Source organism: Ischnura elegans, chromosome 11, assembly GCF_921293095.1.
Source record: "Ischnura elegans chromosome 11, ioIscEleg1.1, whole genome shotgun sequence".
Lineage (NCBI taxonomy): Eukaryota > Metazoa > Arthropoda > Insecta > Odonata > Coenagrionidae > Ischnura > Ischnura elegans.
This window is the reverse complement of record NC_060256.1, coordinates 34,975,503-34,989,790: the sequence shown is the minus strand read 5'-3', so window position 1 is coordinate 34,989,790 and position 14,288 is coordinate 34,975,503. Positions and strand designations below refer to the sequence as shown.

At 37.4% G+C, this 14,288-nt stretch overlaps 1 protein-coding gene across 1 annotated transcript in view; it reads left to right on the top strand.

Moving 5' to 3' along the window:
- Positions 1-4,208: 4,208 nt before the first annotated feature.
- The window catches only part of LOC124167606 (kelch-like protein 17), a 119,288-nt gene continuing 109,208 nt past the window's right edge, over positions 4,209-14,288 (top strand). The window contains exon 1 of the mRNA XM_046545585.1: positions 4,209-4,621. The gene's annotated coding sequence lies outside the window, so the exon portion shown is untranslated. The remainder of the gene's footprint in view (positions 4,622-14,288) is intronic.

The window sequence follows — 14,288 nt, the reverse complement described above, 5'->3', positions numbered from 1 at the left end:
TGCACAATTATTAAATATTAAAGTCTAAAATAGGAAATGATGTTTTGAAAATTTTGACGCGATATTTAATACGAAAGAATTGAATAAAAAGTAGAACAAAAGAGCGGAATGGATAGTATTCGAACGTATGAACCATGGTTTCCGAAACAACGCGTAAATAGTAAAAGCAAATTTATATTTTCAATACTTATTCCAAATGATTGAAAGTTAAAAAAATAAAATCAAAGGGACCAGTAAATACTGTAACAGTAAATACTTTAATCATAGTTTAAAATCGACCGTCCATTTAGGCGTCTGCGACTCCGGGACAGGTGCTTCGCTTTTCTCTCACTTTGACACTCATTTCTACGTGCAGGTGCACACTAAGCATGGGCGGTACTTGAAAAAGTACCGGTATTTTTGTGATGAGTATTAAAAAGCAATAATAGTACTGCCCCGGTAGTACCGGCGAAAAAATACCGGTATACCGGTACTTTCATAATTGATGAAATATGTAAATAAGTTGAGATTTAACGTTTTTTTACCCTAATTATCCGGTATTTCGGCAAAATAGCGTAACATACAGAAAGAATACACCAAAAAAATCATTAACTGGATTTCTTTTACGAAATTTTGTCGGAAAAATACATGGAGGCTAGATTCTCTAATAGTGAAAAGGGTGAGAGCAATGAAGTTTTTAAAGGTGATGATTTTGGTGCATACCATTAAATTTTGGTGTTTTCCTTGCGTATATGAAGTGTGAAGTTCTCTCGGGAACTCTATCAGATGACTTGTTTTCCTAGAGCCACCGGTTTTTTCGGACTCGAGACCAACATTAGAAACGTCTTCTGCCGAGAACTTATATTGAAAAGTCTTCTTATTCACAGAGCTTACGTTTTCAGCCTGGGATTACCTATAAAAAGCTCCTCTAATGTTAAGACATTTAATTTTATGACTTTACACGACAAGAATCGGTGTTAGTTATGGCTGAAATACTGCGATCGAATAAAATTTGACGTGTAGGTCACTGTTCCATTTATGTCAAGGAAGAAATACATATGTGGAGTTCCATAACTTTGACTTTTCTTGCCTTATTTGAGTTAATACAATATCGTCTAAATCAATAATGATAACATTTGTCTCGAACTCAGTTTTTGTAAAAGTACCGTTAAATGATGAGAAAACAAGAAAGAAACTAAGGAAGAAGGACTCTTGTTAATAATTAAGAAGCAAAATTAATTTGGTCTTCTTTTGGTGGTTCACTTGATTGGTTGTATGTAAAAAAAATGAGAAACGGATGAACATTGCTATTATATTAAAAAAGTTGATAACTAGTGTCAAAAAGCTTAAGCTTGATAGAAATGCCTATATCATGATAGCATCGCTATTCTTCAGTCTCTTCCTACGTTGACCAACTGTATTAATGCTTACACCATCAGTTTAAATTAAAATAAACAGATGGTATTATTTTTAGTGTGCTTAAATACAAGTTGTGCACTAATTGCATAAGTCTGCATCTACATTTTCTTGTCTCTTGTTATGATTTCTTGTAAAATATCCTTGGAATTAATTAAATAAACACTTCTTGCTGAAAGACATTGTAAATTGGTGTTTATTTCTTGGAAATGGGCAAGGAGGTTGTAAATACATAGTATATTTACAACCTCCTTGGAATGGGGCCTACTTCGCTTGCAAGGGGACTCCATTGCTAAAGGGAACTATTTTAATTTTTATTTATATATTTTGATTTTAATATTCGTGTTCGCTTGATATATTATCAACACTCAATTGTTTAAGTAGCTGGGTAGGTAGTTGATTGATAACACACAAGGTGGCAGCGCCGTCGAAGTACCGGTATTTCTAGTACCGGTACTCTTGTATTACCGCTAAAAAATACTGGCCGGTACTACCGAAGTAGAAAAAAAATAGTACTCGGTACTACCGAATACCGGTATTTTTTGCCCATGCCTAGTGCACACATACCAACCCGTGAAATACACTTTTATGCAGTTCATACATCCTATTACCCAACCTCATATATAAAAAAACCCATTTCAAACTTTAATTTTTGGAATTTTGTCCACTTAAAGTGGGGTTTGGCCCCACTGTGCAACGGTTCAAACCAATGCACCAAAAGTCATCAGGAGAAATAAGTGAGACCATACTCTACAAAAGTACCTTTAACGTTGGCATGGTATATACTCACCGAAGTTCCGAGTCATCGTCAGTGATATCACTTATTTTGAGTCAAGATTATAATGAGCACTACATGCTCATCTTTTAATGGAAAAATTATTTTAATTTCCATTTTTCCTCTCAAAATTCGCATTTGGTGAGGAAAAATTATAAAATCCGAGAGTTACTAAGAGGAGCCTCCTTTTCGTTTTAAAGCCCAACGAGGCTTGAAAATATGAAGCAAAACAGTAGCTATCACCTGATATTCTTAAATCACCACTACATGATACTACCCCATAAAGAAAGCCCCTTAGAGACTACGAAGTGAGGACTGCTACTTTGTGGTTATAGTAACATTTCACCGTCAGTTTCGACCAAAAAGCTCGCATGTGAATGCATTTAACGCAAAATGGCGATAATGCTTCAACTTTTTATTATATCAATCTACTATATATCACGAAATACAGCGCGCAATGTTAGGTTATTTCAAGACGTTGTAAAACTTTTATCCCGAACACATACTTTTCTTTATGAAAACGTTCAGAGGTTCCTTATATATATCCTTGCAGCATAAGAGCATTTTGTACCGCCTGTTCGAAATTCTTAAGTTTCCCCTCTCTATTTCCTAACACAAGTATTTTTTATGCGTGAATACGTATATTTTCTGTAATGTAATAATCTTAGTGCAAAATTGGACAATAAATAAAAAATATTAGGCATGCTTTCTACAAAAAATGCAAAATCATAGGGAAAACAGAAAAAACAAAATAGAATAGAGACTGTTTATGTTAACATGCTCCTTCTTTTATTTTCCGTAGAAACTAAACGGGTACCTAAGCTGGTAAATAATAATATCAATAGAAGTTATTGTACTCTAATTCTTTTTTTTGCGTAACAGCTAAAGCGATCGGCACGACATTGGAGGATTCCGAGTTCGAGACCCAGTCAGTTCACATTGATGCCCTGTGATTATCGGTGGCTACTTCAACGTTGTCCAGATTTTGCTATGTGTTCCCACTCTTACCTTTCATATCCTGTTAATTTATGTAATTTATTTGCTCGCCTTATGGCGGAGCGTTGATAGTTTCATTCACTCCCTATCTAGCATATTAGATCAATAATATCGGAAGTATAGGTCCTTGTAATCATATTCATTCCATTATGCACTAAGTTTCTATACAAATTCATTTTCCACAATTCCGTTTATCGCCACGACCGCAATTGTACACCTTTCACTACCACAATTGCGTTAAATTATCCGAGTCAACATTTTATTTTACTTAACAAAGAATAATTCAACTCAGAAGAAGTAATTAATATGTATTTTACGAAAAAATATGAAAATCTAGGTCATTTTTAAATTTCTCGTAGAAAAAATGAAAGCAGCGAAGAAATTAAGGGTATAGTTTTTTGTAATGTGGTGCTACCGAAGAATGATGACGATCAAATAACCTAATGGATCAACCGAGTAAGGAATGAGGAAGTCCTAAGAAGAGTAGGAGAGAAGAGAAGCCTCATGAAAACCTTGATCAGAAGACAAAACAACCTTATAGACCATATCTTGAAACATTATGACAACTGTACACGATTTTTCCACGATGGAAAAAAGTGCGTGGGTATTAATAGTTACAAAGGAGTATAGGTCTTAAAGAATATAGGTGTGTCTGAAAGTAAAAAAGTAAATCAAAGAAATCTTACATCCATCCAAAAACAAAAACAGACAAATAAAAGAAATTGATAAATATTCCAAAACGTTTGCAACAATTTACACTTAAATTCTCCACGACATAAACTCCAATACACAGAATCAAAATTAAAAATAAAGGTCAAGAAAAAGAAAAAACTAACAAAATTCATGAATAATTATGTTCAAAGAATATTTTCCTACATCGTAAGCGGAACACTCCGATCGGCGAAGGGCTCGGGAGGGAGGGTAGGAGAAGTTGTTTGCTGCGCACACTGTTCTGCGCAGGCACTTCCCCCTCCCTCCCCTCTTACCACGCTCCCTCTCCGGCACCCGCGGTCGCTGCACATCAGACAGACGGTCACGGAGCGCGGGTGCACGCGGTAGATAGGGCCGCCTTGAAAAGCTTAGCGGGAATAATACTACCACTGCGAATAGCGGCCCGCGGGTGAAGACACGCTGGAAGATAGCCACTCCTTAGAATGCACTCAAGTTGAACAAATCGATCCATAGAAGAAGAAGATTGGGATAGAAGGATATTTGACCGGTTTAGCTGCAGACTCCAGCCAGGGCTTGTTACACGGCGCGTGTGTGTTCCGATGCGATCGAGTGTACTCCCGAAGTGGGCGTAGTGTAAGTGCAACAGGAAGAGGTGCGGGGAAGAGGAAAAGGACCAGTGAAAGGGACTTAGGGATGATGAGGGAGGCCTAAGGGTCGCCCAGCCCCTGCCGGAACCCTGGAGGATCATGGAGAAGGACCTCGCAGGCTCATCTGCAGAGTGAGGTGAGTCCTAGGCGGGAACGAAGGGGGCCATGGTCTATTTATTCGAGTCCCAAATGCATTTCTGATCACATTAAACTCGTTTTTGGAGTGAAAGGGATTTAAAAAGGTTTAGCGAAACGCCTGATTAGCAAGAAAAGCACCGCTGTTGCTGATGCTTAGATTAAATTTACCGGAGTTACACAAAGCGCAAAGAGGCCGCAATTGTTTGATGGGCGGAAAATGATACGAGGTTGGAGATATCACGAATCAATCACGGAATTTAACCTTTTTCCAAATGGAGTGAAAATCGGGGTTTGAGAAACTGAACTTACAAAGTTATGGAAACGAAGGGCAGAATCTACATATTAGGGTCCTATATCGATGGCTAAGTTCCAATAACACGTACCTCAAAATTTGGCCGGTCTGAACGAATGCCGCTAATACTGTTAATAAAAATAAAATTCAAGCAAAAAACAACTCTTTGTTCAAATGCATGCTTATTTTTCAGTTTTATGTATTTTTGGTTTTTGATTTCAATTAAAATTATATGCAATTAAAAAAATGTACCGTTTTTTTTTGCTCTCCTGAAAAGTTGCGATTTTTGAGTTACGTGTTGTTAGAACTTAGCCATCGATATGTATTTCTATTAACATAGAATCCGTTTTTTAAGTACAATGGACATTAAAAAGCTTAAGAGAAAGGACTGATTAACAAGAAAAGCACAGCTATTGGTGATGCTTTTTCATGTGTGCCATGCGTACATATTCGGTTTGTCACCCGACGTTTCGTGGCCGATTCTGGTGACTTTTTTATGGAATAAGGGTAGTTTTTCTGTGGAGGGACTTTATAATAGTCATTTATAGCGTTAATTATAATATATTCAGCGTTCAGAATATAACTCTGTTTATTTTAGAAAAATATAATTTCGGCGCATTCATTACACTAAACATAAAATTGCACTTGTATGATTATTGTTTACTTGTCTACTCATGGCGTTGATATTTGCTGGATTTAAGGGCGGAATTCAGGGACCCAGAGACTTCATTGCATTTGTCTACGTTTTAGATAGGAAATTCGGCTACAGGAACTGCCTTATTTCTCACCTAGGGTGTGTAGTGGTGGGTATTCAAGTTTATCAAGTCTCGCCTTCACTCGAGAGACGATTTTATGGGTGTAGAGCACAAAAAAAAAGATCGAGTCAGGAAAATCCAAAGGTAAAAAGTTTTTTCTCACCCATAATTCAGAATTATAAAAATTTGAGATCGCAGAATTCGAACCCGCGACCTCAGAGTTAGAAGGTAAGTACTTCACCTTCTAGCCCTGGTCCATAGTCTATAACTACCGAGGCAGGCAAAAACGTCAAATGCGAGAAAGATTCGAACGTATGTTCGTTAGAGAAGCTCAAAACTGCACCATAGCCACGTAATTTCCTTTTTTCGTAAGAAATAGAAATATTGCCAAAAGTAAGGAATATGAACTTTTTTCATTTTCCACAATGGAAAAGTGTCTCCAAGTAAATCCAGAAGTTATTTGCAATATTCTTTATCATATATTTAAAATAATAACCTTTTTTATCAAACGAATTTGGAAGTAATCGGACCTATGCCACAATAAACTTCACGCCATGTAAATACATTTAAGTATTGAGTGATAAAAAAGCCACGCAGATAAGGTGCAAACCCTGAACCTCACGGTTTGCAGTCTAGGACTTAACCCTGCCGCCACCGAGGAATGCAATATGGAGATGAATAGCGTAATTATTGTCGCGCGTAACTCGGTATTGTATCAGTATGAGCAGAGTCAAATATAATGCTACTGTTTATTTATCCGTTCTTCACCCTGATGTTTTCAGGTTGCACAGAGGAATAAGACTAGAGGTCTATAGTCTGGAGAATAAGGAGGAAATCCTCGAAAGCTGGGATATTTTCTGGCGTGAGATTTTCTCAAACAACTTTCGACTAGCAAATATAGGATATTTACCCACAATTGAACAGCACGATAAAAAATTCTACAAGGATAATTATCATTATTTTTCCCCGAATTCGAACCATTACATTCGCGCCTAATTCTCTAAGAAAAATGAAGACACCAATTGTAGATTTCTGCTCCCTTTGGAGGACAAGAAGAGATGCCTTTTGAAATGCCGTTTCGGGTAGCGAGCGCTAACTTGTCCTAGTAAACCACTATAAACCCTAATAGGAAATAAGCTGCCCCGTTAGCCCAAACGAATCATTAAAATAAGCTCTCGTGACGAATGCGGGGCTCCTGTTACGAATAAAGGCAAATTATATTTCTTTTGAGTAACTTTCGAACTTTTGGTTATGAGCGGGTTGTTTCTTCCATAGAAAGTTCGTGTTTGATTCCGAAGATACATATAACCCACCCAATAAGTTGTTTCCTCAAAAAATGCTAACTCTGAAACCAATATTCTGCATTATTTCGCGCGGATTTAAACATCGGAATTAAGAGGGGATAATGAAATAACATTCACACGCGGGTATATGCATAGATGAATAACGGAAAAGTGTGATAGCGAGCTTAAGATAACAGGATTGCATACAAGCCAAGCAGGTATCAAAAGAAACTATTTATTTATTCAAATGAGCATACAAAAATGCTTTAAAAAATAGTACACTGAAGAAACTGGCCTTCTAATAGGGTTCACTCCCTTATTTTTTAATATCAGACACGGTTTCCAGCTCTAAAGACCTGCTTCTTTACGTTCAAAAAGGCACGGTAAGTTGCATAAGGAAGGACGACCGATGAACATCGCGATAAAAAGCAAACACAATTTTTAAGGAATTTTACTTGAGGTACTTCGAAAAAATACTATCCCGAAGATACCGGTATATGAGGACTACGCGTTTTTTCATTCCTGAACGTGGTCTAAAACTCAGTACACCTGATTCTTAAGGTCATCAACCTTCAGTAGCTTACCGAAGGATTGTATTTACCTCTGATAATGCTACTATAAACAGAAAACGAAATTTTTAAACACTTTGCCCAAAAAAACATCAACGATTTAAATTATTTTGGTGAAATGGAAGAGGGTTTTCCACTTTAGCGGTATTCAAATAAGAGACCGCCAATGAGAATGCACGAGCATCAATCCATCATGTACCACGAATTCATCGTCAATAGGAAACTTCCATGAAAGTCTTTTCTGCTGGGTTTTCGTCACTTTGGAGTCGATAGCTATCGATATGCAGGGCAATGACACAAAGTTCGACTATCCTATCTTAATTTGTATTCATCTATCTTACTATTCGCTGCGCGACCGGGGTAAAGAGTCAGGTGGATTTCCACAAAGCACACAAATTTTTCCATACGTCAACAGTAAGCCTTAAGAGTCTATATTATACATAATGTTTAAAAAGTTACACATATTTTCAACTTTTTCTTCACAAGTATCAAAATAGCAGCCCGTACATAGGTTATTTGAATTAACAAACGAACTTTCTCCTAGGTTCTGGATGTTATACGATATCCATCTTCAGAGATAAAGATATAATGTAATACGATATTGGTATTTATAATAAAAAATAGGGTTCACGCTTCAGAAATAGTTTCATCATAGCGAAAAAAGCTAAATATGCGTATGAATATTTTTTTCCTCAGATAACAGTTCAATTATTCAAACCCCTGTACATGGTCCACCAATGAATGGCAAATTTTAACTATCAATTAACATACAACTAAATGCTGCTACAAATTTCTCGTCGTACAAAATGGTATTTATAAATCATGAGACGTTATGATTGTACCCTTCGCTTCCTTTTTGATAATTCTGTAATATTTCTATTCTATAATTTTTGATTGAAAATTGGCTTTGATAAGGACATTTTGATATTAATACGTTTAATTGTGGCCATAGGTTTACTGGGAATCAATCAAAAAGATAAAATACTGGGTATCTTGTGCGATTAAAATACTTTTAACATGATTAGAAAGCGAGACACTTTCCTGGGGTAGTCACATGATTTTATGCAGACATTTTGAAAATACTTTGTGCCAAATGGATACTACCCGCGAGCCTTACGCTGCTCGTGAGGCAGGGGAAAGGGTGACAAAGCAAAGGAATTATTCTGTACGGGTCGCAAGCGAAGGAAAAATCGTTTTTAAGTGCCTACGTACACACTTCCCACTTACACACGGCCACCCCGGTCTCTCCAGAGCTCGACACAATGTGATACGGCCACTTTCCCATTGTTCCCTTTTCCCCCTCTTGCGCCGGCGCCAGCCATTTCAAGGGGTAAGGGGAGTTAGCCCCAAACTGATCTCCCCCCCATGACACGTGCAGAACGAGAGACTCCGGCAGATATATACCCACTACGAGCATAATAACAGGGGCGACTCGAAGCGAGGGACAGGCAGGGTTGGTCAACGAACGGCACGTCCACTAATAAAAAAAGAGGAATGCAATGCAACCGCTCTTGGTCGACCACGCATGTGTGAATATATATCGAATATTCCAGGTGGGGTGTAGCTGGCATTCCTGCAATAAGGGTTCTTGGAAAATGAATATCTTCACTTTTCTATTTTAAACTGAAAATTTTCTTTTAAAGATTTCCCCGGCGAGTAGAATGAGCCAACTCCTTCCGGGTTTGCGCACGGGTAAGAAAAATTAAGGCAACAAACGTTACAGATTCCGTCTCGTTATCCATTCTGAGGCTGCCTTGAATTTTCTTGCCTGCACATAAACCCGAGAGAAGTTTATTCATGACAGATTTTTCGCAGAAATGATAAAATATTTTTCTCTGAGCGAAAACTCTTTCAAATTACAGTATATGACACTATACCACCCAATAAAATATTTTGCAATGGAATAAAATTAATCCATACTAAATTTATTGCATAAAAACAGATTGTATGATATTATTACCTGCAGCCAAAAGCTAGTTCAAAATTTACCTCCATGTAAATTTACATTTTCGATATGATTGTATTGAAAATCAGTATATTTACAGATTACATAATAAAAACAGCAGTATTTACATATAGTATAGAGAAAAAGATCTTAGGGCCTTAATGTCTGCGCGTCAAATATGCCTACGGAATAAACTAGAACCTTATTGGTACAAGAATACTATTTATTCAATTAAATGATGAAAAATTGCCACCAAGGAGATTATGATTGTCAGGGTTATTAATACTTAGGGAAAGAAGAAAACCTAAACCAGAGAGGTTTCATTGGTTTAGTATTCAGCTTACGAATAGCTCAAATGATAAGGATAAAATTTTAAATAATGATCCCAAATGGCTCTCCATGTGAATCTCTAATACTTAAAAGATTATCTATTGAAAAAAGGTATTTTCGGTGAAATTATTAACTAAATTCCAGTTTCTTCCAGTGAAGATTTTGATATTTGAGAGATATCTTCCGCCAATTTTACATTACATTGGCAGTTTTCCTTCGTGTCCAAAGATTTGAATATTCACTACATTTTTGGTAAAGAAATGCATACTTTTTTGTTCCTTTATTTGCATTTAGTCCCAAAAGCCGTGATTACGACCGTCATTCCCGTGGTCACCCTCTTAGTGGCACCAAAATTTGTTGTTTCTAGCGAAAACAACCAATGTAAAACTTAAGAATACTGTAGCACTTAATAAAGAAACACAATATGAAGTTACTTTTTTAGGAATCAATGTAATGTTTTTACTTTGCCAAAAAGGAATGGATTTTGTTTACATTATTCTTATTTAATGAATTTAATGAATGAGGAATGAAAAAAATGCATTAACTTATTATGATATAAATCAGGTCTACGCTCGAGCAGATATATGAATCCCTAACTGCAGAAAGACATCATGTCCAAGTTGGACGATTTGTCTTTTTTTTCTTTAAGTTGTTGCCCGATGCAAGACTTAACGTTTCCTACTGAAAGGGAACATATCAGCTCGGTGTTATTAGCATGACATGTTTCTTTTAGTGGGAATCGTTGACTCTTACACCTAGCAAAAAATTAAAGAAAAAAAAAGAAAAAACGTCCAACTTGGACATGCGTCCAACTTTCTGCAGTTAGCGATTCATATCAGCCCATGACACTAAGTGGGCTGATGTTTCAAATAGAAAAATAAAATTACAGAATTACATCTACGGTACCGGATATTCTAATAATTTAGGCCAATATTTTTACAATTTTATTATAATAATGAGCAAACTCACTAGAGCAGAGTGAGATTTAGTGGCTGTGTCGGTCAATGGGAGAAGATGCATATTCGTGTCGACCTCGCTTTCAAAGTGATCAACAAAGAGTCTTTCACGTCACAGTAGTCACGCACACTGCATGCCCTTTCAGTCACGTGAGACACGCATCATCTCGGAATGCGATTGCCTTTAGGACAATGAAAACACGACACCCAATATGAAGAACATTATACTCCCTCCCATGATTGCGAAAAAGCATTTCTTAAACACGTGGGAGCAGTTCCGAGTTTTGATTTAATAGATTGGCACCTCATTTCGACTCAGGAAAATATACTTCCTCAATACTCGCATCCAGCAAGTTATCACCCTAAAAGCACACATTGTATGCAAAGTATGGATTGTGTCTTCGCCATATTTCCAGAAACGCCTTAAACGTCATCCACTTGGAGGTGATATTTAATTTTATATTTTAAAGCAATTTGAGGTGCAAACACAAAAGTATCAAATGTGAGACATATTTTTAGTTTTAAAAAATCTATAAAAACATGAAAAGTTTCAAGGCAAATACTTTTCTTCGGTAAATCTTCTAAGTCTCGTCTATGCTATGTTGCCCTTTCGTCAAAATTACCCTTCCAGTTTGGGTATGTGATATTTTATGATGTTTTCAAACGATTAAACTCCCGAAAACCATGAAAATCACTTTATACGAGTTATATTCGTAAAATTAAGGGCCGTTTTCTTAAATTGAAATATTGGCGCTTCAGAACACAATTTTACTCCTGCAGCGCCATCTACTGATTCATTGGGAAGCTACAGCAGCATTTTTTATTTCAGAAGTCGTTTGCTTGTCGGTGCATGCCAAGGAGGTTGTAAATATACTGGAGGGGGCACCACTGGTTCCGAGCGTTGAGCGCAGTGTGGCAGGAATGGGGGTGCTTGGGTAGGATAGCCACGCCCACTTTGACCAAAACATTGATAATCCCATTAGAGTCAATGCTAATTATTTGGTGAAATATTCGGTCATGATCGTTGTTGCGTTAAAATAAACAATCGCAAACGAACACAGTAAACCTTTTTTCTCACATTATGGGACTGTTTAGTGAAAATATGCCTCGAATATCTTTTCCCAAGGAAAAATTATTGTCAATCACCACGGTTCCGCTGTGCAACTAGCTTAGCCGAAAATAACATTTTACACGTGTAAAATATCCATTCCCCTGCACTTCTACTGGTAATTAATAAGATTACAGCCAATTGAAATCTTACGATAGCGGACCGGTCGCAATTATAGTACGAAGGTATGTTCACGACGATATATTGCCACCACGATATGACTATATGGACAGTTTAATATAAACAGTATTATGACGAACGATCGGAAAACTCCTACGACAATCAAGAAGTAATTGTTGCATTTTCATTTTATAAATCAGAGGCGATATAAGGAATAGAATACTTGATTATATACGATCACTGTTTGAGACTAAGTCCGAAAATGATCAGACCAAGATGGTAGAATTCTGACCACTCTTAAAACTCGAATACAGCGCCTCCATATACATTTATAATATATATATATGGAGGCGCTGTGTTTAATATACGCAAACAACCAGTGGCGCAGCGAGGGGGGTTTCGGGGGATAAACCCCCCCCCCCCAGAGCTCAGACAATTTTTTAAGTTTAATCTATTTTATTTATTTAGATTAATATTACTTATAGAATAGTGTAAGGATTAATAAAATATCCCTCAGAAGGCCGTAAAACATTTTGAACCATTTATCTTAATTTTTTCCGGCGAAAGGCCCGCGCACCTACCACTTACCCTGGCAGGTATGCCATACCCCCAGACACCCCAGTATTAGTTGCGCCTGAAACCCCCCCTAGCCTTAATTCCTAGCTACGCCCCTGCAAACAACAATGTCCGCGACAATCGCTGATCCCACCAGCTGTGAAGTGCGTTCTACCATACGGTTCTTGTATGCATTAGGATTGTCGTTGAGAACTCTTTTACCACCTATCGTACAGTCCTGACTTTGTACATAGCGACTACTTCCACTACTTTCACTTGAAACAGTGGTTCGGTGGACAACGTTTCGAAACCGAATAAGAAATCAAGAACGGCGCTGTTGGTTCAACTCTCAGGCGGCGAGCTTCTATGCATAGGGGTTTAAGAAGCTGGTGCATCGATACGAACAACACTTAGAAATGAACGGCGATTATGTATAGAAGTTAAGTAGGCTTGTAGCTAACTAAAAGTGCCAATAAAATATGTTACGTATGTGTATATTTTTTCCTTTTGGCCAAAGGGCTCTCAATTTATGACTACGCCTCGTATAAGATACTTCCACAACAAGGAGAATGAGGGTCCTAAATCAGAACGGTAAACAATGTTGATCCTGACTCCAAGTCAAACTCGAATAGGTTGCTATTTTAGTATTACGAGCAATCTTCTGAGTCTCTAAGATCGCTCAGACTATAAAACACAGTTGCTAAGTTGAATCCAAACTCAAATCTAGATGTTAGACAAAATTCCTAGATGTTTGCCACGATAGACTTAGATTTTTTAAATGAAATAATTAAGTTTGCGATACAAAACCAAGTCACATATATAGGGAGGAGCTGATCACCTCTGACTCTCATTTCCAGGAGAGCATCCAACTGGTTCTCCAAGGAAATATCTATCGTAAATATTTTTCCACACCGGACGTCGTACTTCAGAAATGGTAGTTATTAGTTTAGCTAGCTTGTTGTGCGGTAAAATATGATTGACAAGATGTTGATGGAGGTTTCCGCGGAGTGGTTCAGCGGGCGCAGCCAGGTTTCCGGGTTTCCGGCCGCGTCGATTTATCTCCGTGACAACAGTTTCGTCGGTGTTGCAGCAGGCTCTTCAGGTTTGAAGTGACTTCAAATCTGAAGACGCCAGCTTTAACGCCGCCGAAACTGTCGTCACGAAGTTGTATCGACGCGAAGGACAACCCACAAATATAAATGCGCCTAAGAGTGACAAGAGTTTACGTAAATTTACCTTCTTCTTCCTTCCAGGGTTAGGCTACTAAGCCTGTTCCTGCTCCACATCACTATCTTTTTCTTGGTCTTCCAACACTTCTCTTGCCAATTGGTTGATATTCCATTGCTTATTTTGGAATTCTTTCATATGGCGTTCGCAGTATATGTTCCTTCCATCTGTGCTTGTAATCTTGTAATTTATCACTGCCTGGACACCCGTCATCCATTCATCTATTATTTGACTATTTCTTAATTTATCCAATCTTGTGCAGTCACTGATCTAAGAAATTTCGTTTCCGACGATTCTATCTGCATTATTCTATTCATTCTTTTTTGGTACACAACATTCTGATCCGTAAAGTACAGTAGGGACTGCCATCACTTTATAATATTTAATTTGTACTTCTTTTCTAGTTTTATATTTTAGATATCCCTTAATTGTGCAACATATTCTCCGTAAAATATTAACTTTTTTTAAATATCTTAGTCCTCGAAATATGATATATAGCATCCTAAGTATTGGAAATGCGACACT